This window comes from Stegodyphus dumicola, chromosome 1 (assembly GCF_044657685.1).
Source record: "Stegodyphus dumicola isolate Sdum_Otavi_A_Nest chromosome 1, ASM4465768v1".
Taxonomy (NCBI): Eukaryota; Metazoa; Arthropoda; class Arachnida; order Araneae; family Eresidae; genus Stegodyphus; species Stegodyphus dumicola.
In genome coordinates, this window is record NC_140768.1 from 124,615,250 (window position 1) to 124,636,916 (window position 21,667).

General features: G+C 34.2%; 1 protein-coding gene across 5 annotated transcripts in view; it reads right to left on the reverse strand.

Annotated features, from left to right (window-relative positions):
- The window catches only part of LOC118196550 (neuropeptide CCHamide-1 receptor-like), a 347,332-nt gene extending 328,296 nt beyond the window's left edge, over positions 1-19,036 (reverse strand). For 2 of the 5 annotated variants that reach the window (XM_085820060.1, XM_085820065.1), the window contains exon 1: positions 18,754-19,036. The gene's annotated coding sequence lies outside the window, so the exon portion shown is untranslated. Of the gene's footprint in view, positions 1-8,934; positions 9,024-13,214; positions 13,352-18,753 lie in introns of all 5 variants that reach the window. The other 3 variants (XM_085820072.1, XM_085820070.1, XM_085820077.1) reach the window with 3 other exon arrangements.
- Between the last annotated feature and the right edge of the window lie 2,631 nt (positions 19,037-21,667).

Here is a 21,667-nt window from a genome sequence, read left to right on the forward strand (position 1 = left end):
CCACACAATGCAGCTCTTATTCGTGAGGTTTTTTTGGGGGAAAAAAAGTTAGTGTGTTATGCCACCCCCTATTCTTCTGCCTTATCACCACCAGATTACATCTTGTTTCCAAAACTGAAATTCAAGTTGAAAGGCCATCCATTCAACGATACCAAGATGATCCAACAAAACGTTACGAGGAAGCTAAGACACATTCAGCAGAGGACTTCCTGTACGCTAAAGACTTGCGGTTCGTGCCAACCGATGTATAACTTCACATCCGTTATATGAGCATAATTGGTAAAAAAAAAATATTTTTACTGCACTGAATGTTTTCTGTATGAGCTCAGTCCTGAAACTTTTTAGTCAGATTGTGTATACTGTATAGTTTTTTTATAAAGGTGTTGGTGTATTCAATTATGGCAAAGCACAGTAGGGCTGTCTGCTTAAGGGAAGGGATGCCTTCGTGGAGAACTTTCTAAGGGAAACTGGCTCGTATACACGTTACACATGGGGAAAACATCGAAAACGCTCGTGCAACAAGCCCATTCGAGGGATTCGAACCTCAGACCGAACTACCAGTGTTCAGCGAATTTACCGCTCGGCCGCTGGTGGGCTTTTTTATAAAGAAATACAACTATGCAGTACACACAAACTATACAGTATACACAGTCTGACTAAAAAGTTTCAAGACTGAGGTCATACAGAAAACAGTCAGTGCAGTAAAAATATTTTTTTTTACCAATTATTTTGCATATAACTAATGTGAAGTTATACATCGGTTGGCGCGATCAGCAAGCCTTTCCATAGCGTAAGTCCTCTGCTGAATGTATCTTTGCTCCTTAGTAACATTTCTTTGGATCGTCTTGATATCGTTGAATCGATGGCCTTTCAACTTTAATTTCAGTTTTGGGGACAAAAGGAAGGTTATATTAATATTTTTGCCTGGAATGGAGTAATTTTTGATTTGGAATATCTGATACTTTTAAGTTTAAATGCGGGAATTATATCACATAATGTTTCAGACCACATATGGGGATAATTTTTTTATGGCGTGTGAGAATACGTGGATTTGTACAACGTAATTTGCATATGGTATGTGGAATTGCGCTAACTTTTTTAGTATGGAATGTAGGAGTTATGCTGATTTTGTTATAGAGAATGTGAAACTGTGAAGATCATACTGTATAATTTTTATATGGAATGGAAATATTACACTAATTTTTTTACATGGAATGTGGAAATTTTCCATATGATATTTGTAATTTTTTAAGCGGAATGTGTATAATTGGCTTGAAATGTGGAGATTATACTGCTTTCTTCATATGGAGTTCGGGAATGTTGAGATTGCGCTGACTTTTTAAGGCTTTTTAGAGTAGGAAACATGAAAAATCATAATATATGTTCAAACCACAAATTTTCCATATAATAATTGGATATGTTAATTACATACACCACGACAGAACGCAGAGGGATGTGGTAATTCCTAGTATTCCGACTCCACTTAAAGGTGATTGTGGAAAGGCGTAAGACCCATCTGAACCAACTTAGGTAATTAGGAAATATTTTCTACAAAATTTCTGTTCGTTGACCACTGTAGAGAATTCTAGGCATTCCAGATCGAATGTTCGCTTGCCAGGATTCCATCTAATTTGCTAGATAGACGTGCGAACCACTTACATCAAGACAGCAAACACAGGGAAATGCATTTGTTCTTTAGTGAACATGATTTACAAATCCATACCTTTTGCAAAAACAGAAGCAATTGTGAAACCATACAGACGAAGAGATATTTTGAGGTAATTATCTGTAACCGTTTAGAATCGTAATGCCACAAAAGAGCTTTTACATCCAGTTTTAAAAGACTAGAACCATGTTGAGCAATTAAAAAAAGAAAAAGACGGGATAAAAAGTTAAAGAAGTTCCTAATCAGAGAAGAAAGAGAAACCGCTTTTAACTGTTGCCAAAGAAGAATCGCTTAATAGCCTTCTTGCACGTGCGACGGAGGAGGGAAAAAATTAATTAAATCGGGAACAGTGTAATTAAATAAGAAATAAGACAGCACTTGAGGAAAGGTTTATATCGTGTAACACTATCATTTCGTAGTCTAAAAAAAGGGAAAAAAGATATTTTTATTGCTATTGATTTTAGCCTCACTTAACGTTTGAACTTGAAAGAATCTAAGGTAAAAATTTTATTAAGAGCGTTATTGACTTCAAAAATAATAATAACGGGTTTGTTTTTTGAAGTTTGGTTCGCTATAATCGGTGATTCGCTATATCCGATGCAATGAGAAAAGTGAATTATCTCACAAAAACATCTAAAAATTGAATGATGAATTACCAAAAAAGAAGGTGATTAACACTGCTATATCCACCAAAAGAAGTGAAATACCGTATTTCCTCCCCCTCCCCCTCTTTTGGCTTTCCAGCGCTACGTTCCGAAAATTTAAAAAATTTTGCATCATTTTCCCCTCTGTCTGTAGTACATAGCTTTTTCCCTGTGTACGTAGCTTTTCCTTTTAGCTTATTGGTAAATTGTATTCCCTTGATTATTTTTATGCTTATTCAATGTGTCAGTTTGTATTTGCGTATTTTTTCTCCTCTGAGGACTAGTTTAGTGGTAAAATAAATTCCCTTGATTACTTTTACATTTATTCAGATTATATCTGCATTTTCTAACAGCACTTCATCCATTTTATTTTCTCTTGCATTTATTATTTGAAACGTATCTTTTACAGATTGTTCATCGAGCTACCCAGACATGGCAGGTGTTTTCACACTGGGTTTCATCGAGGGTTTTGAGGTTTGTGAGAAGTTAATATAATTTTAGCTTCTCACAAACCTCAAAACCCTCGATTTCAAAGATTTTGGCTCCCATCGAAAAAGCTTTCAAGTTCGGTAAAGTTTCAGATACACAGAAAGAAATGATTAGGTGCCTTATCGCTCATAATGTGAAATTCAGCAATAAGCCTTTGAAACCAAATTTAAACGCCATAGAAAGAGCTACTATACGTGAAATTCATTCTAACCCGGATATTATCATTTCTAAGGCCAACAAAGGTGGCCAGATATTCGTCATGGACAAGAACACTTACATCGATGGTGTCACTAAACTCTTAAACGAAGGACCATATCATCCGATCTCTAAAGATCCTACATCTTCGACGTGTCAAAAATAAAAACTGCGATCAAATCTTCACAAATCCTTTCGACCAACTTAAAACAGTCGCTTATCCCATCTGTTGCGAATTGTGCCAGATTACATGCTCTTCCCAAAATTCATAAAAGTAGTATTCCTTTCCGCCCTATTGTATCAAATTTAGGCACCGCCTCGTATCCGTTAGCTAAATATTTAGTTTTTAGATTTTCAACTCTATTAGATAATAACATTTACACCATAAAAAATTCAATAGAGTTTGTAAAAAAGTTAAAAGCATTTCTCCCAGAAATTTACTCATAGTTTCTTTTGATGTAAAATCATTATTCACCAATGTTTCAGTGGAGGGTGCATTAAGATGTCTAGAAATCAGACTTCGCGAATTTCATTTCTCTTGCATCAAAATTGATGAGCTAGTTTCCCTCACTCAACTCTGTTTGAAACAAATGCATTTTATTTTCCAAAATAAATATTATAAGCAAACTGGGGGACTAGCCATGGGAAGCTCCCTCAGTCCCATCCTGGCTGATATCTATTACATGCATTATTATGAATCAAAATTATTTGAAACTTTAAACTTCCCCTTATGGTTCCGCTACGTAGACGATACTTTTACCCAGTATGAAAGTAATAAAGATAACTTAAATAAAGTTCTTTCAACAATGATTTCCATTAATCCTGCTATACAGTTCACGTTTGAACCACAGACATCCAATTCTCTTCCATTCCTCGACATTCTAGTCATACGAAGCGCATCCAACATCACTACTATGTTTACAGTAAACCTTCATCGGTTTGCCTTCCACCACACTTTAAATCATGCCATTCGACTAAACAGAAGTTAGCTTCATTTTATTCCTATGTTTTCCGTGCACTTCAAGTTTACTCCTCCAAACTGGCTCTTGAGGAAGAACGAAATTATTTAAAAGCAATAGCTGTTGGCAGGGGCTTTTAACTCAACATTATTAATCAAGCAGTTAAAAAATTCTCATCTCAACACACCAAGAAGGCACACTCTTGTTTAGGAGATTATAAGAATTCTGTTGTCATTCCCTTCTTACCATCAATTAGCTATACCAGTTGCACGTATTTTACAGAAATTTAACTTTCGGGTCGTTTATTCTTCCACCAATAAAATTCCGAGTTCCATACTCAAGAACCCCATTCCGGATATGAATTCCTGCAGTATTTACAGCAGGGATGTCAAACTCATAGGTACACTTGGGCCAAACAAACAAGGTTTAACTTTAGGCGGGCCGCAAAAAAAATCAATATTCATAGAAACGTAGATTTATTTCGAATAATACAATAATAAACATATATATATATATATTTATATAGAAAAGAACAAGAAAAATTTAATGTTTACGTCCTGATACTTCACATCTCTTCTCTGCTATTATCTTTCCTATTTCGGGAGAAATTTTGTTTGCAGTGATAACTTTCAACGCTGACCCAAGGTGAGCATCATTAATACGGTTTCTAATAGGAGACTTATTACCTTTCATGACTGAAAATAACTGCTCACACCGATAAGTGCTACCAAACATGGAAATAATTTCATATGCGAATTTTCGAGTATTTTCAAACCTGGCTGGTAAATATTTGTAAAATTCAGGCACGCCCACTTCAATGAATTTTGCTTTCAAATTTGAGTTGCATTGAATCTCGATCACCTCCATTTGCATATGGCTGGGTACTGAGTCAATACTTATTGAGAAAATCGAAGAAAACAAAAAAGATTTGTCTTCGAGGGAACTAAAATCATTAAACCTCGTTTCAAATTCAGTTGTTAAATTTGCAATTTTTTCTGCGTATTTTTGATACGAACAAGTATCATCTAAACTTGATTTGTTCATTCTGCACGTCGGGAAGTGCGTCAAATCTTCATTTTTAAGTTGTTTTTCCCAAAGAACTAGTTGACATTTGAATGCTTTAATTATGTCAAACATGTTCGTAATGATATGATCTTTTCCTTGTAACGATAAATTTAAATTGGTTAAGTGTTTGGTTATATCAACCAAGAAAGATAAATCTTGTATCCATATTGGATCGTAAAACAAACTTACGTCTTTATTTTTCGTTTTTAAAAACTGACATATTTTTTCTTTCAAATCCCAGAATTGTTTGAGAATCTTGGAGTCTTAATTCATATTGTTACGGATTTCATAGTTATTTATTTATTTAGTTTTTTTATTTAGAATTGTAATTAGATTTGCTTCATGTTGCCTTAGCAACGCAGACGATTTTTGAAAAGACAGCTGCGTTGGAAGGTTAAAAATAGAACAACGCGTGCATTTAATACCTAATAAATAAATATCTCGTAATTGCTGTTGCCATCCACAAAAATCCATATATTTATAGATGTTTCCAGTATATTCGAGAAATTAATTATAAAGCTTATAAAAGCCGAGAACAAACAACTCATCTCAGTAGTAGCTGTAGTTCTAGCGAACTGTTTGTTTACTTAATGCTGTGATTGATTTGTAGCGATTTCGCTGTGAGATAGAATTAGTTTCTCTGTTTTGAATTGATTTTTGCTAAACGTTTGACATTTTGTGATATTGTTAGAATATTTTTGAAGAAATATTTCAGCATTTTGATTTATCTCTTGTGGAAAGAATAAATTTTTTTTAACTTTTTAACGTTAACCGTGTTTATTCCAGCCCTTTGTATTCAGTATGTCTAATCAAAACCAAGTGGTAGTAAAATTAAACGAAAAATCGCTGACGAACATAGAATATTCCAAGTAAAATGGGAATTAGAATATTTTTGCTGTGAAATAAAAGATAAAATAATCTGCTTGATATGTAATAATACTATTAATGTACCAAAGTTATATAATATTAAACGTCATTACGAACAACACAAATCGAAATATAACAATTACGAAGGATTAATGAGAGAAGAAAAGTTAAAAGAGCTCAAGTTAGGAGTGAAAAAGCAACAGTCCATGTTTAAAGTATTGCAAGAAAGTGACGCGGCGGTACAGGCAAGCTACGTCTTGTCCGAGTTGATAGCTAAACATTCGAAGCCTTTTACTGACGGTGATTTATTTCATTAAGGAATTCCTAATGAAAGCTGGAGAAATTGTTTGTCCTGGAAATGTGAAGGCTTTTCAATCAATTTCATTGTCTCGAAATACAGTTGCGGAAAGAGTTACTGATTTAGCCGCGAATTTAAGTGATCAGATCAAAGCAAAATCATCTAGTTTCGAAACTTTCTCCATTGCCTGTGACGAGAGCGCGGGCATTAGTGGCAAAGCTCAATTAGCAGTGTTTCTTTGTTCTTGTGACAAGAATTTTAACATTTTTGAGGAATTACTGGAACTAATACCGATGCCTGGTACTACCACAGGAGAAGATATATTTACTTCTGTTTTTCGACTTCTGCAGAAATACAATCTACCTTTGGCAAAATTAAATTCTGTAGCTACAGATGGCGCTCCGTCAGTGACCGGGAAAAACAAGGGCTTCGTAGCATTACTAAGAAAAAAACTTAGTGAAATTCACGGTTCAAACATTCATCATATGCATTGTATTATACATCAAGAAGTTCTATGCACGAAAGTAATAAATATGGAGAATGTTTTGTCATATATAAAATAGTTATAAATTTTATAAGATCTCAAGGTTTAAATCAGCGTCAATTCACTGCTTATAGTAAATATTCGGTATAATTATTGAAGTAATAATTAATAATAAAGCAAAGTGCATGCACATGCATGCACCAATATATCGTACAAAACTATGATTGGAAAACAGAGACCATGAGTTCGGCCACATTCGGCTATCGGGGGATGCGTACAAGTTCTGAGTGCACGTGTCCCCCAAAAGCCGAAGGTAGCTGAACGCAAGCTACTCACACGCATTTGTAATTTAAGTAGTGTGTATGTCAGCTCGCTGTGAGTAATCTAACAACACTGAATAAATTATCGTTAATTACTTAGCAGTAAACATTTCATTTTTTTCTTCGTCGATATGTTATTTTATTATTATACATTATTATTTGCCGATATATTGGCCGGGCCGCAAAAATATTTGTTGTGGGCCGCATGCGGCCAGCGGGCCGCGAGTTTGACATCCTTGATTTACAGGATTCCTTGTCAGTGTGGCTTAATTTGCTTTGGTCAGACTAAGAGAGCCTTAAAATTTCGCGTTAAGGAACATGAGGCATATGTTAGAAAAGAGGAAAAACAGAAGTCTTCTGTTGCCCAGGATTGCTGGTCCGTAAGTCACACTTTCAATTTTTCTGCAGCCAAAATTATTCAAAAAACATCTTCCATTGGTGAATTGGATTTTCTAGTGGCATTTCACATTCAAAAAATCTTTCTGTTCTAGTTAACGACCCTAATTCCGATTCATCTTTGCCTTCAGCCTTTAAGGAAATTATGTTTCAGTCCTCGTTTCATCAACAGGTGTGGCAAGTAGCTTAACTCCTGACCAGTTTTCTTATCTTATCTAATCACTATATCTTATCTCGTTCATTTGCGCTTTTGCAGTTGAGGATTATGGTTCCGTAAAACTCTCGAAACTAGTCCTGTAAAAATTTGAAAATATAACGGTGGTTTTTGTGTTTTGACTTCTAAATTAATGCTTGTTCAGCGTGTTATTGAATCTTAATTGTCACAATTATCTGCAGCTTATCCTTGGCTACTTTTAATTCCTTATGCTACATAACCGCTTCTTACACAAATTAAGTGACTCGCATAACTTTCCCCTCTGGATATTCGGATGATAAAATTAGTAAACAAAAAGGGGGACTTGCCCCTGTAATCTTATTTTTCCAACAAACCTTCGTCTCTTCAGACTTTTCACACAGTGTACGAAATTCTTAACATTTCCCACTTCTCTAGGCCTATGCATCCCGGTCTGTACAATCCCTGGACAGGAAACCATATTTATAACTACGGAAAATCAGCACAACACCGAAACAATAATTTCAATAAATAACATACAATAAATCAAATACTAAATCCATAAACAAATGCATGAATTTATAAATTTATATAAAAATAATACTAATGGTCTTATTGTCAGGACTTGTGTTTCTCTTGATTTGCTTTCGAAACATGATGTGTCCTGAATAAGAACAGGGAGCTTACTCAAGCTATGTTCAACAATGTGTGGAGTAGACAACACAAGCAGGAAGGGTATACGAAACCCTTTATTTTCAATACTTCACAGGTACTCCCGAACTTCGGAATACAGAGACCAACCACTTGTGGTTTGAACGTAAGAATATAAAACTACTAACTGAAACTCTAACTGCAAGCTAACTTTGAATTAGTATACAAATGCTTAGCACTAAGACTGGCCTTTATTTAAAAGGGTACGTATGTAGTACGCCGAGCTGCTGAAACTACAGGACGTTTTCAAATATCAAGAGGGCTAAATCGCTGGCCTTAAAGGCAACCAGCAACTGAGTGAAAACTCCTAGAACTGCAGTGGCAAGCGGCTTGCTTCCTAAATCTCCTTCTCTCTCCCTCTTGGCAAAAAGCCACAACTTAAATACTTGGGCATTAGCAAGACAATTTGCATAAACAAGTTAAAGCATTTAATTCTGGCCGGTAGTGGAAAATAAGAAGTGATAGTACAGTTTTAAAATGAAATAAATGTTAGTAAAGCTTAGTATCCTTACATTCTTCCCGCCAGAGTTAATTAGATTGAAACTGAGGTCTAAACGACCTTGTTGAAAACTTTTAGCTCTAGGTTCTAAATCTAACGCGATGCCAATCTTTTACAAACATTCCTCACTAAAAACTATCTAATCTAGAAATTAAAAAGTTATTTTTACATGATCAAATCCATTGATAATTACTTTTCATCTGTACTGCGTCTACAAGCAGGAGTTTTTCTTAGTTGAATCTGATTCCTTCAGGAGATCTGGAAGGAAAACTAGTTTAATGAAATGTTAAACAATCAAATGGCAAGTAACATGAACACGTATATTTTTCTTTTAAAACTATTCTTATTTCATTCATGTCATTATTTAGTTATCTCCCCGTGCTCTCTGACATGTGTTGTAAAGAGAAACACCAAACACGTGCGTGTCTATGTACAAGTGTTCAACACTACCACCCGCAATCAAACACTAACTTGTTAAAATTCAACATATCAAGACCTCAGAATACACCTTATATTCATCTCTGAACCCTGAGGTACTATTCTCAAGAAGTGGCTAACTCTGAAGTGTAGCGTCTGAGAGCCTAACTACGTTCATTCAACCTTTAGCACATATTCACAATACTTAGCTCTTTTTTCAGTCATACCAAGAAGTTAAAATTTTGGAATTACTACAACATTTTCATTTCTAACATATCACAGTACTTCTTAACATTTAAGATAACAGTTCACATTGTACATAAGAACATATTAACATGCCATTAATTTTACGCATTTCAGAACATACATTAGTAGTACAATGTTTGTTAACTTCTATTTTTTTCCAAGCAAGTGCTAATTTTTATACATTGAAATACTACATTTCAAAAGTCCTTCACTAAAATTTCTTTTCTTGACAGAATCTTTTAAATAAAATTTTATACAATAATTTTACAATTTTCTTAAGGTACCTTTCTCAAAGATTACCAATGCTTTTACAATATTCAAGTATTTACACATTCCTATTATACAATAATTTTAGTTTTACTCGCGAGTAATTGAAAAACATAATAACAAAATAGGTAAAACTCATTTTTCGCCTTTTTGACGATAAAGGTAGGCCTCACATGAGGTAAAACTTCTCAAATTCTGCAACTTGCAATATAAAGGAAAAATTAACTTAAAGTTTCAAAGTATCAAAGTTTTACTTATCTTTGTTATATTCAGACATCCGTTTAGCCGCCCAGTCCTGGAAAGTGGCAAAGACTACTGTCTGGTTTATCCTTCGTCGTGTGCGGGTTCGCCCTTCAGTTCCTTCCTCAGTGAGCTTTCTTTTTTTACCTGTTTGATGACCCTTGAAGACCTTCTTAACATCTGATTGTATTCCCGGACGCTTGATGGCAGCTGTCCTTGGAGGAATCGGACAACTCTCTCCCGTTGTTGCCTGGATCTAGTTGCTGGCTGTTCAAACGTTTGTTGCTTCCTTGCATCTGCAGCTGGTTTTCCTGGTTCGATTCGTCGACATTTGCTGCGTAGAATCCTATCCGATGTGTCATCTTTCGTTTTGGAGCAGTGTTATGGTTGCGGCCATTTCTTCTGGCTCTCTTTGCAATACCAGAACGTTTTCCTTCTTCATATTGGGGGTGGTCGTGCCCTCTTTTTTCTGGTCGGTGGAACGGCTTCTTTTTCTTGTTACCTTCAGTTTCCCAACGGGGGAACTTTCTTCTCGTGTAGACATCTCTACTCATGGCTGGGCCTTGTGGTTGTCGTTGCGCCAGCTCTGGACATTGTGCCTGCCGTGCCGGATCCTGCAAAAGATCTTTAAATATTTGCATTTTATTACGATTATGGAATGGTTTGATTTGGTCAATACTTGCCGTGCAGGTTTCACCATTCTTGGCTTTTAACACCACTACAGCCTGAGTTACATTCTTTGTTTCATAGGGTCCTTCAAATCATAGATAGAACTTTGCAATTTTATCTTCGGTTGCTGAAGAAAGTGAATGCTTATATTTTAACATTTCATCCCCTACCTTATAAGTTACTCCCCGTCGTTTCATGTCATAATACAACTCCTGTTTTCTTTGTGCTACTTCAGTGTTCTTCTTTGCTTCTTTAATAAATTTTTCTATATCGCCCATTTGAAATTCAGGGGCTCATTGTTGAACATAAAATAATCTATCTAACGGCGTTATAATCTTTCTGCCTAAAAATAACTCAGTAGGAGTTTTGCCCGTCGTGTCATGTTTTGCGGTACTAAGGGGAAAGCTAATTCATTCACATCCCAGCTTTTATGAAAATTTTTAACATAACTACGAATAATTTTCACTATATTTCTATTGACCCGTTCCGCTATATTTTATTGCGGCGGATACGGGACCGTTTTTAAATGATGTATGCCCAGTTTTTGGAACATGTCTTCAAATATATTACGAACTGGGGACCATTATCCGATATAATTTTTAGGGGCGCCCCGTATTTTAAAATATGTTTATTTAAAATAGAATCAGTAACTAATTTCGCAGAGGCTCGTTTTAAGGGTACAATTTCGGTCCACTTACTAAAATGGTCAACCATAACAAGAAGATACCGACTTTTATTTAACTGACTTTTCGGGAAAGGGCCCAATAAATCAATGCCAATTATTTCATTTGGAAACTCTGATCTAATGTTATTTAGAAATCCGTCCGAGCGGAAATTAACATAATTAACTGCTTGACATGTTGGGCAGGACTGGACATACGCCCTTGTTAACTTTTGCAGTTCAGGAAAATAATAAACTGCTTCGCGTACGCGTTGGATGGTTTTTCGAATACCACCATGAGATGCCAAATGCGAATCATGCAATTCCTGCAGTATATTTAATCTAAGACTAGCTGGGATAACAGGTCGAAATTCGTTGTTGGAATTCGTAGTTTTTGTATAAAATAATAGACCATCTATTAGTTCGTAACGGGTCGCCCTATTTCTTATCGCCACAATATCTTGGTGGCTAAAATTTTCAGGATCTTTTAAATAATCATATATATTTTTAAATTTCGGATCCTTACCCAGTTCGGTTATTACAGTTTCTCAGGAATGTATCGTATATGCTGTGAGCATTGCCACCTTTACAGTATTACCTTCTTCATCTATTTTTACTCTGGATAGGGCATCTGCTACGATATTTTCCTTTCCGGGGATGTGTTTGATTACCAAATTGTACTCCTGTAACTTGAGTGCCCATCTTATTAAACTTGGGGATAAGTTTTTCCCTGAGTATAATCTAGTTACCGCCGCATGATCAGAATACACTGTTACTGGCGCACTTCCAAAATAGACTCGGAACTTCTGCACTGCTAACAGAACTGCAAGTGCCTCTCTCTCAGTCGCGGAATAATTTCTTTGAGTTTCATTTAAAGTACTACTAAAAAATACCACAGGCTGCTGATTTTGGGAAAGTACTGCTCCTACCGCATAATCCGAAGCATCCGCTGAAATTTCTAAATTCTCGTCGTTCTCAGGAAATTTCAAAACTGGTGCTTGCGTTAACGCTTGTTTTAATTTTTCAAACGCACTATTAGCTTCGGCCGTCCATGAGAATCTTGCCTTTTTCCTTTTTAATTTTAACAGTGGTTCAGCAATAGTTGCAAAGTCTTTTATAAAGTACCTATAATATGAACAAAGTCCTAGAAAAGAAGATAGCTTCTTCGCCGTATTTGGCGGCGGATACTTTTTAATGGCGATTATTTTTGATTTTTCCGTCTCGATTCCTTTCTGAGATATTTTATATCCCAAGTATTTTAATTCAATGGCTGCAAATTTACACTTTTCAACGTTAACTTTTAAACCGGCCTCATTTAATAATGAAAACACCTCTCTCAAATCTTTTATATGTTGATCCAAATTATCACTAGTAATAATGATATCGTCTAAATATATAAATGTGTTCTTTCCTAGAACAGGTCTTAACACAAAGTCCATACATCGCTGAAATGTTGCCGGTGCCCCTGAAAGGCCAAACGGCATACGCAAGAATGCAAAGTGCTAGACTTGGTTATAAAAGCAGTCTTAGGCACATCTTCTGGTTTTTATTTGAAAATAACCCGTCGTTAAATCTAACATAGTCAAGTATTTCGTAGAAGTTATGTTCCTTAAAATTTCTTCAATAATAGGTAACGGATATACCGGGTATTTAGTAATGGTGTTTAATTTATGATAGTCAATTGCGAAACGCCACCGTTTTGGATATGTAACTGAATAATCATTATTTTTCTTACATAACACAACCGGGATGGCATAATTACTTGAGATGGGCGTTATGATCTTTTTACTTAAAATATCTCGAATGTGCCACTCTATAATTTTTTCTTTAGTCTTATCATAACGAGACGGCTTGTGGCGAACTGGCAGTGAATCTCCTGTATCGATTTCATGGTTCGTGACTTGAGTAAATCCGGGAATATTACTAAATAAAGAAGAAAATTCACTTACGACTTGGCGAATTTTTTCTTGCTCTCCCGTAGGCAGGTGGTGTAGATTTAATGTGGGTGGTTCTATTTTTTCTTTGAGCATTGGTTTCATGGTCAGCTTAACGGACGCCTAGTTAAAATCAAGCGTTGCTTCGGCCTCTGAAAGAAAATCTATCCTTAAAATTATATGCGCTTGCAGATTTTTTACGATAAAAAACATAATTTTTACCTGCTTGTCCTTAATACGGATATAGAGTGGTATTTTACCTATGCATTTGCATCGTTTCCCCTGGGCAGTTAATACTGTGGTATTATCCGAATTATATATTCTATATTTACGGAAGTATTTCCTAAAAAAATCTTCTGCCACACAGGAATACTGCGCGCCTGTATCCAGGAGTGCGGTGGCTGGAATATTGTTCACCAAAACTTCAATCTTTGGAAGAATCAAGTTTTTCACAATCACTGTATTGAGCTTGAAGGAAGAGGGATTTTCTTGGCCTTCGGATTTCCACACCCTCCCGTCAGCAGAAATCCGTTTTAGTTTAAAACTTCTTTCTTCATTTCCGGGCCTTCCTTCTTTTTCCGCTCTCCTTCAAACTTTTTTCTGGCTTATTATTGAACTGTCGCCGTTCGCCGGTTGTTTTTGGATACTCGGGTTTCTTCGACCACTGAGTCGACTTGCTTCCGTAGCCGTGCTCTTGCCTTTGCTGCGGTCTTGGCGCACCAAATTGGCTTCGTTGCTCGTGCTGGCGTCTTCTTTCAATGTCCGCCGTTCTTCTACTTTCAAATTGGATTGCGAGCTCAAATAACTTTTCCAATGTCGCTGGATTCCTTAATTCAATAAAGTCTTGTACTTGGGGAAGTAACCTAGGCAAAATTACTTGGATTATTTCAGGATACGGCCGGCTTCCATACAAAAGTTTAAAGACGTGTATTTTTCTTAAAATAAAGCTTGAGAGATTCTCGATTCGTTGCTGGTATGTGCTGAAGAGTTCCGCCTCCAATCTGGCACGATTTCTTACGACAGGGAAGGCTTTTACTAAGGCGATCTTTAAATTTTCGTAAGTGGGACTTCCCACTTGACCCAAGAGGTTTCTTCCGATACATTTGAATCAATTAAGCGCTTGGTCCCTCAAAGCGCTGGTAGCTAGGGTGACTTTCTGGAACTCATGGACTGGATATAGCATGAAGTGGTCATCCAATTTTTCAAAAAAATTGGTCACCGGTGATTTTGCGTCAAAGCTTGCTGCTGGTTTCATCGATGCGCGCATGGTCTGGACAATGTAACTAAATCCTTCCAGGGCGGCAGTTGGCATTACTACGAAGACATGCTGAGAAGGCGGAAGAAATACTTTATAAATATTCCTCCCACAATTTAGTATCGTCCTAAAATCTACAACAAATTTTAATTGACACGAATAATCGTACGCAGATCGGAACTTAACCTGAATGGAATACAATTTTCAACTAAAATTATCCTAACGTGTTTGCATCGCTGATTCGAATTTTATTATTAAGTGCAGAAACCTTGAACACGGATGAGAAATTACTTCCTATCAATATATTCAGCATCAATATGTTCAGCAACGTTGATAAACGGCCGAGTGTATAAGAATGCAAGCTTATCCTGGTTAAGGAGTCGGTCGCGTATAGGCAATGGGTTGGTCCCAAGTTCTAACTTGAGCATCAGACAGTTCTTATAGAATGCCCTCCATGAAAACACCCCTCTTAAAGCAAGTAATTTTGCCTGATTTACTATAATCGATTAATCAAGTGATCAGACTTTGACATCCATACATCTTTTACCAGTCAAATGAATTTTTGTTGGAGAAAAAGCTTATTTGAGCTTGAGCAGAACTTTACTATGTCAGCTTCGATTTAAATATGGCCAGTAAATTGTTATAAACTTCGCGAAGATTATACATATTTACAACTAACTATAAATCGCACGAATAAACGCATTTATTACTCCTAATCTAATTCAATTTCAGTTTTTTTAATCCGTAAATGAACAACTTTTATCGCTTTTACCTGTTTCAGTCTGTCCGAAATTGTATTTCTTAAAATTTCTCAAGCAGGAAACAAATTTTTCTTAATAATATTTTTATATGGGTTTACATTGGTACCAACGGAAACTTTCTAAAATATACTGTTTTATATCAATATCAATTATATTAGAACTAGCCAGAACAGATTTTCTTGAATTTACCGCACACACACACACGCACACAAATGTGAAAAAGAAATTAAAACACTGAACATTCTTTTTTTTTTTTTTCCCCTCTTTGAAACTAAACATTTTTTTTTTTTTTTTTTACTTTTCCATTCATTATACGTGAGAAAACACCTCAATATAGAGAATTCATGTTTTACCTTATATGTTTACAGTCTTGAAAAAGAATAAGGATAAGAATCATTTGTTCGAGCATTCCCTGTAACCGATCCAAAACTAATGAACTCTACAGTTCTAGTCTAAATTTCAGATAATGTTTGCCCATTTTAGAGCGATTTCAGAACCATTAAATTAAAAATGTTCGAGAAGGGCTTTTCGTAAAATCATCAGTCCTCCCAGAGCGGTTCAATGGCGCAGAGAACATTTTTCGAGAAACCAAAGGCACAATAATGTATAGGTAGAATATCAGGGAATCTTTGCAGTAATACATTGATATACAAGCTATATATTTAATACCTGTATCAGTTTTCATTTTTTTTTCAAGGAATGCAGCGGTACTTTTGGAAGCATGGCTTGTTGCTTTCTCGCTATGAATTTTCACTCTTTGAAAGTCATTGCGATAAAGAAACAGAATTTTTTATGCTAATATAGGAAATTTAGTAAAACTTCATTTCGATAGTACGGTGAGTTGATTTTGACATTTTTTCCCGCCATTCTTATTTTCAGCTTCCCATGTTGCTTATTTTGCACACAGAGATTTTAATTCCATACATTTGTCAACGATTTTGAATACTGGAATAGGAATATTTTTCTTCGGTAAGAGCAAAAAAGAAGGAAGAAATAGCAGTAAATTTTTTACTGTTCTTTCTTCTTTCTGAAAGAAGAAGAAGATTTTGAAAGAACAGTAAATTTAAAAGTAGCAGACGATATTTCCATTTCAAATAATAAGTTATTGACAGATATTTTTGTTCCAAAATATTTGCCTTTTTTTTTTTTTTTTTTTTTTTTTTTAATTCTTAATCTAAATAGTTCTAAAAATGATTAAACACTCTCTGGTCCTCTTTCAAGGCCAAATCTCGAACACCCGCATTCTATTAGATGTTTTACTCAAAAAACGAAGCAAAAGACTGATCATAGTCTTTTGCTAGTCTAGATTAAGCTCTATTGCAACAAACTATAGGCATTTGTGTCACCGCCCATACTCAGTTCGTGGACTTTGGAAAGAGTGTTAAGCAAACTAAAACCCAAGAAGTTCAACTTAAGGAGAATAATTCATGTCGACATCTTTCTGAGGAAGTTTATTTTATGCAAGTAATTACAACATGCATAAATTAAATCTCAGTGCGTTAGTTCTAACAATAGATTTTAATTTTAGATAGCAGTTAGAGAACAGTATGTATAGTACCATGAAATCTCAATACTTTTGAAAATAAATTAATGTCTTTAATTCTTTCTTAACTCAGCTTGAACTGTTTAAAGTTAATGGAAACTATGCAATAAAAGTATGTATGAAGGAAATTTGATTCGTTAAGACAATAAAATAAATGAGTTAGTTTATTTTTTATGTAATTTTGTGCCTTATTATACAGACTCTACTCTGTGTGCAAACATAAACCGAGAAGAGAGATATGAAAGAAGATTAACTGAGATCAAAGAATCGTCTGCTGATAAAATTACTATTTAGAACTTATTTTTAACATTTATTAAAATATATTGCTAAAGTTTCAAAGTTGACAGTTGACAGTTATGGATTTTTAGGAGAAATCTCTAACGCTTCATAACTAATTTAGCGCCCCTTCTAATTATTCACCTGCAGCAAGTATTTCATTTGCCTCATCCTTACCCCGATTAGATAACATCACTGAGCTTAAATTCGCTTTTCGGTTGGAACTTTTTGTTTGGTATTGTACAAGATTTACACATTGCAACTTATGTACAATTAAATGGAACATTGTTGTGGATAGAAACAACTCTTAAAGAATAATATTTACAAAAGCATTTGGCTAATATCTTTGAATTCAAACTCGCTTATAAACCTCGATTAAAAATTTTTGTTTGTTTTTGAGCAAGAAATATATGTATTCCGAATTACGTACAATTAAACAACCCATTAGTATAAACAGAAACTATCCTTAAAGAAGGATATTTGCAAAAGAACTTGTAAGATATCTCTGAATTCTCGCTTATAAACCTCGATTAAAACGCTTTGTTTTTGCTGCATAATGGTCCTGATTATGCACAACCGAAAGACGCATTATTATGGATAGAAATTACAGTTAGAACGACATTTAAAAAGAACTTGAATAATATTTGTGAATTAAGGCTCGCTTATAAACTTCGGTTAGAACGTTTTGTTTTTTCTCTACTATAGTTATGTGTTATGAATTATGTACAACTAAATAAAGCATTGTTCGGATTAAAAACTACAGTTAAAGAACACTACTTGAAAAAGAACTTGAAAAATATTTCTGAATTCAAACTCACTTATAAAAGTCAATTAGACATTTTATTTTGTACTGTACAATGTTTATATATTCTGAATTTTGTAAAATTAAACAACGTATTGTTGTGGATAGAAACATCTTAAAGAACAATATTTGCAACAGAACTCGGATAATATCTCTGAATTCAAAACTCGCTTGTAGAACTTACAAACTCGATTATAAAACTCACTTATAAGACTTTCTTGTAGAACTCGCTTATAAAACTCGCTTATAGAACTCGCTTATAACCTCTTTAGAACTTTTTTGTTGTATATATTTCGAATTATGTACAATGAAACGACGCATTGTTGTAAATAGAAACTACCGTTAAAGAAGAATATTCACAAAGGACCTTGGATAAGTTATCCGAATTCAAACGTTGATTAGAACTTTTTGTTTTATATTGTACAGTGTTTGCATATTCTGAATTTTGTACAATCAAATGACATATTGTTATGATTAAAAACTAATATTAAAAAGCGATACTTACAAAAAAAATTGTGTAATATCTCTTGAGTTAAAACTCGCTTATGAACGTCGGTTGGAACTTATTGTTTTGTACTGCACAGCGTTGAAAGTTTCTGAATTTTGTACAATTATATGATGTATAGTTGAGTACAAAAACATTTCCAAATTACTTTTTTGTCATTTACTAGGATTTCCCCCCCCCTCCTTTCTGTATTTTCGGCAGACAATTTTGTTTCACTGTAATGCTTCGCGATTTTAATTTTTCCATCATTTCGCGACAAGAAAACTTAATTCTTTTTAAGGGCCTATTTAACTCCAACCAGTTAATCAACAGTTGATTGCACAATTCTATAAAATTTTGTACATTTCTTTTTCTCTTTATAATAAACAATAAGGAAAAAATTTTGGAAAATTATATGGTTGTAAAAACTTACTTCTACAAGTGGAGATATATTCTGTTTTCACTCACGTTCTAGTCTCAGCACTATGGTTAGAGTAAAGAACATTTATACTACAAATTCAGAGCTCACAAGAGCTGAACACGGAAATTCAGGAAAAGTCTGAAGATTTATGGACGCCTTGGGGCTGAGGCTTTCGCCTCCTTCTTCTCGCGTCAGGACTTGTAGAGCACCGGCTGACGATAAGAAAAGCGAGTTTTCGCGGCCGCTGGAAAGTCGGGACGCCCTCCAGCGGAAAGCGGGTGAAATACAAAGGAGGCTGCTCCGGAATGATTACCGTGGGTCGATGCAGGGGCCCATCGGGGAGTGTGTAGAAAACAGAAAAAGAAGACTGTCATGTTATTAGCGCAGACGATCTTAGAGACGGGAGTTATAAATAGATGACAGTCTCGGGTGAGCGAAATTAAAAGTCTTAAACATCGTCGTCACCCCCCTTTTTAAGTAGGTTGTTGTTTCGACTAACCCCTGCAATAAGTGGTCTTAATGAAAACAGTAAATTCCGCCAGAGGGCGCTAAGGAAAGGGTTGTAATGGATGTGGAGAATTTATTATATAATTTTCCCGCAGCCTAATCCCCATAATACAGATTTGTATCTTCAATATTTTCCGTAAAGTAATTTCTCTGAGGAAATCAGTTGGTATATAAAATATGCATTTAAATAGTCTTAAGTTCAGTATATAGGTAAGTAAAATTGTACATCTGTATATCAAAGTTAAGATTTTAATTAAATTTATCAAACAGTTAAAAAGAATTTTTTTTAAGCAATGCATTATTTTAGGTAAAATCTAATTAAATACAAAACTGCTAACAATGGACATTTGACTAAGAGATAAACTTGGTACTGTTAACAATACCGAAAATTTAATAAAAGGTAATTTAAGGGACTTACAGGTACTAAATACTACTAATAAAAGTTTAAAAAATTTAATTCACAAAATTCGAAGCATCGCTAAAAGTACAGTCATAGAACTGACTGCTAATAATGATGGAGTTTCAATAAAAATTATCAAGAAATAATTTAACTGATTTAAATTCGCCGTTGGCGGATTTTTAGTAGAAATTTTCAAAAAGTAATTTAGCCTATTTAAATGTACTTAATTGTACTAAAAGTTTAAAAAAACAACCATCACATACTTCTAAACCATACTTAACTACAATCACTTATCTGACTAACAATGACAGATTTTAAATGTACTAAATTGCACGAAAAATTTCAAACAAAAATTTTATTTCGAAATTCTAAGACGTACTAAAATTACAATCGTGGGCCTTACACCAGAAAATAACGGATTTTTATATAAAAAGTTATCATAATTGTAATTTAACCAATTTCGATATATTCACAAAATTCTTAATCGATTTCAATACTCTAAATTATACCAAAAGTTTAAAAAATGAGTTTTAATCATCACAGAAATCTAAGTTGCACTGAAGGTTTAATCATAGAACTGCTGATAAATGGAGTTATTAACAGTGATGCATTTTAAGTGAATTGAATGTATTAAACTATACTGAATATTTAAAAGAATATTTTTTATCTGTCACAAAATTCTCAGTTTTGTGTACTAAAATTAAAACTGCAGGGTTATTAACAATGATAAATTTTTGAAAAAAATTATCAAAAAGTAATTTAACTGATTTAAATTGTGCTTAAGGTTTTTTAAAAAAATCATTATCACAAAATTCTAGGTAATACTAAAACTACAATTTTAGACTGTCTGCTAACAATGACGGATTTCCAATAATAAGTTATTAAAAAGTAATTTAACGGATTTAAATATATGAAATTATACTGAAACGTTTAGAAAATTAACTATCACAAAAATTAATTTTTCTAAGCCATACTAAAAATATAGTCATGGGACTGCTAAAAATGATGAATTTTCAATAAAATCAAAAAATAATTTAACCGATTTGATTGCCCCAAATTGTACTTAAAAAAAAAAGGAGAACAGAGGTTTTATTTATTTATTTATCTATTTATTTTACATATAACTTTCACTTTTAATCATACGTACTCAGGAACGGCGCCAGAGCCAATGGCTGCACCGAGACAGAAAATTTTAGAAGTTAGAAAAGCACCAGGCAGCAAAATTTAGGGTTCGCAACATTTTTAGAATTGAGGAGATGCATTGAGTAGCCATTAGAGAAGGCAAAGATTTTAGCGTTTTTAACGCACCGAGCAGTAAAATTTACGATATAGCATCATACGGCAATTTAGATATTGCATCATACGGCAAAATGCTTAGCACGGGTCATATATGTGCTAAAACGTAAATTGTCGGGCGGATTTTAAGTGGGAAATGTAACTTAATGTATTACTTAATGTAACTTAATGTACACTATACTAAAAAAAGTAAAAGAATAATATTTTTATCTGTCACAAAATTCATAGTTCGTATACACTAAATTAAAAATACTGGGAATTTCGGTTTGATGTTTTAATAATATTTTTATTTTAATCTGTGTTAAGGGTGCTGCTTTAAACAAGAGGTCGATTATTATCGGCAAGGAGGGTTGAAACGCATTCGGATTTTACTTTACATTCAATTAAAATCATCAGGCCATTAACAATGCTGAATTTTCAATAAATATTATCAAAAATAATTCAAGTGACTTAAATGTACCAAGGTAAAGAAAAATTTTAAAAAATTCTTAATTATCATATAATTTTAAGCCGTGCGAAAACTGCAATCATGAGACAACTAACAATAATAGATTTTCAATAAAAATTATAAAAATCTAATTTGGCTTAAATGTACTAACAAATGCTAAAGTTTAAAAAAAAAAAAAAAAAAATCTGAAACCTTTCAGATTTTATATTGCGCTCAAAGGGGCATTTATCTCATTTACACTCATACACTTTTCGAGAGCATTTGGACTAATGTCC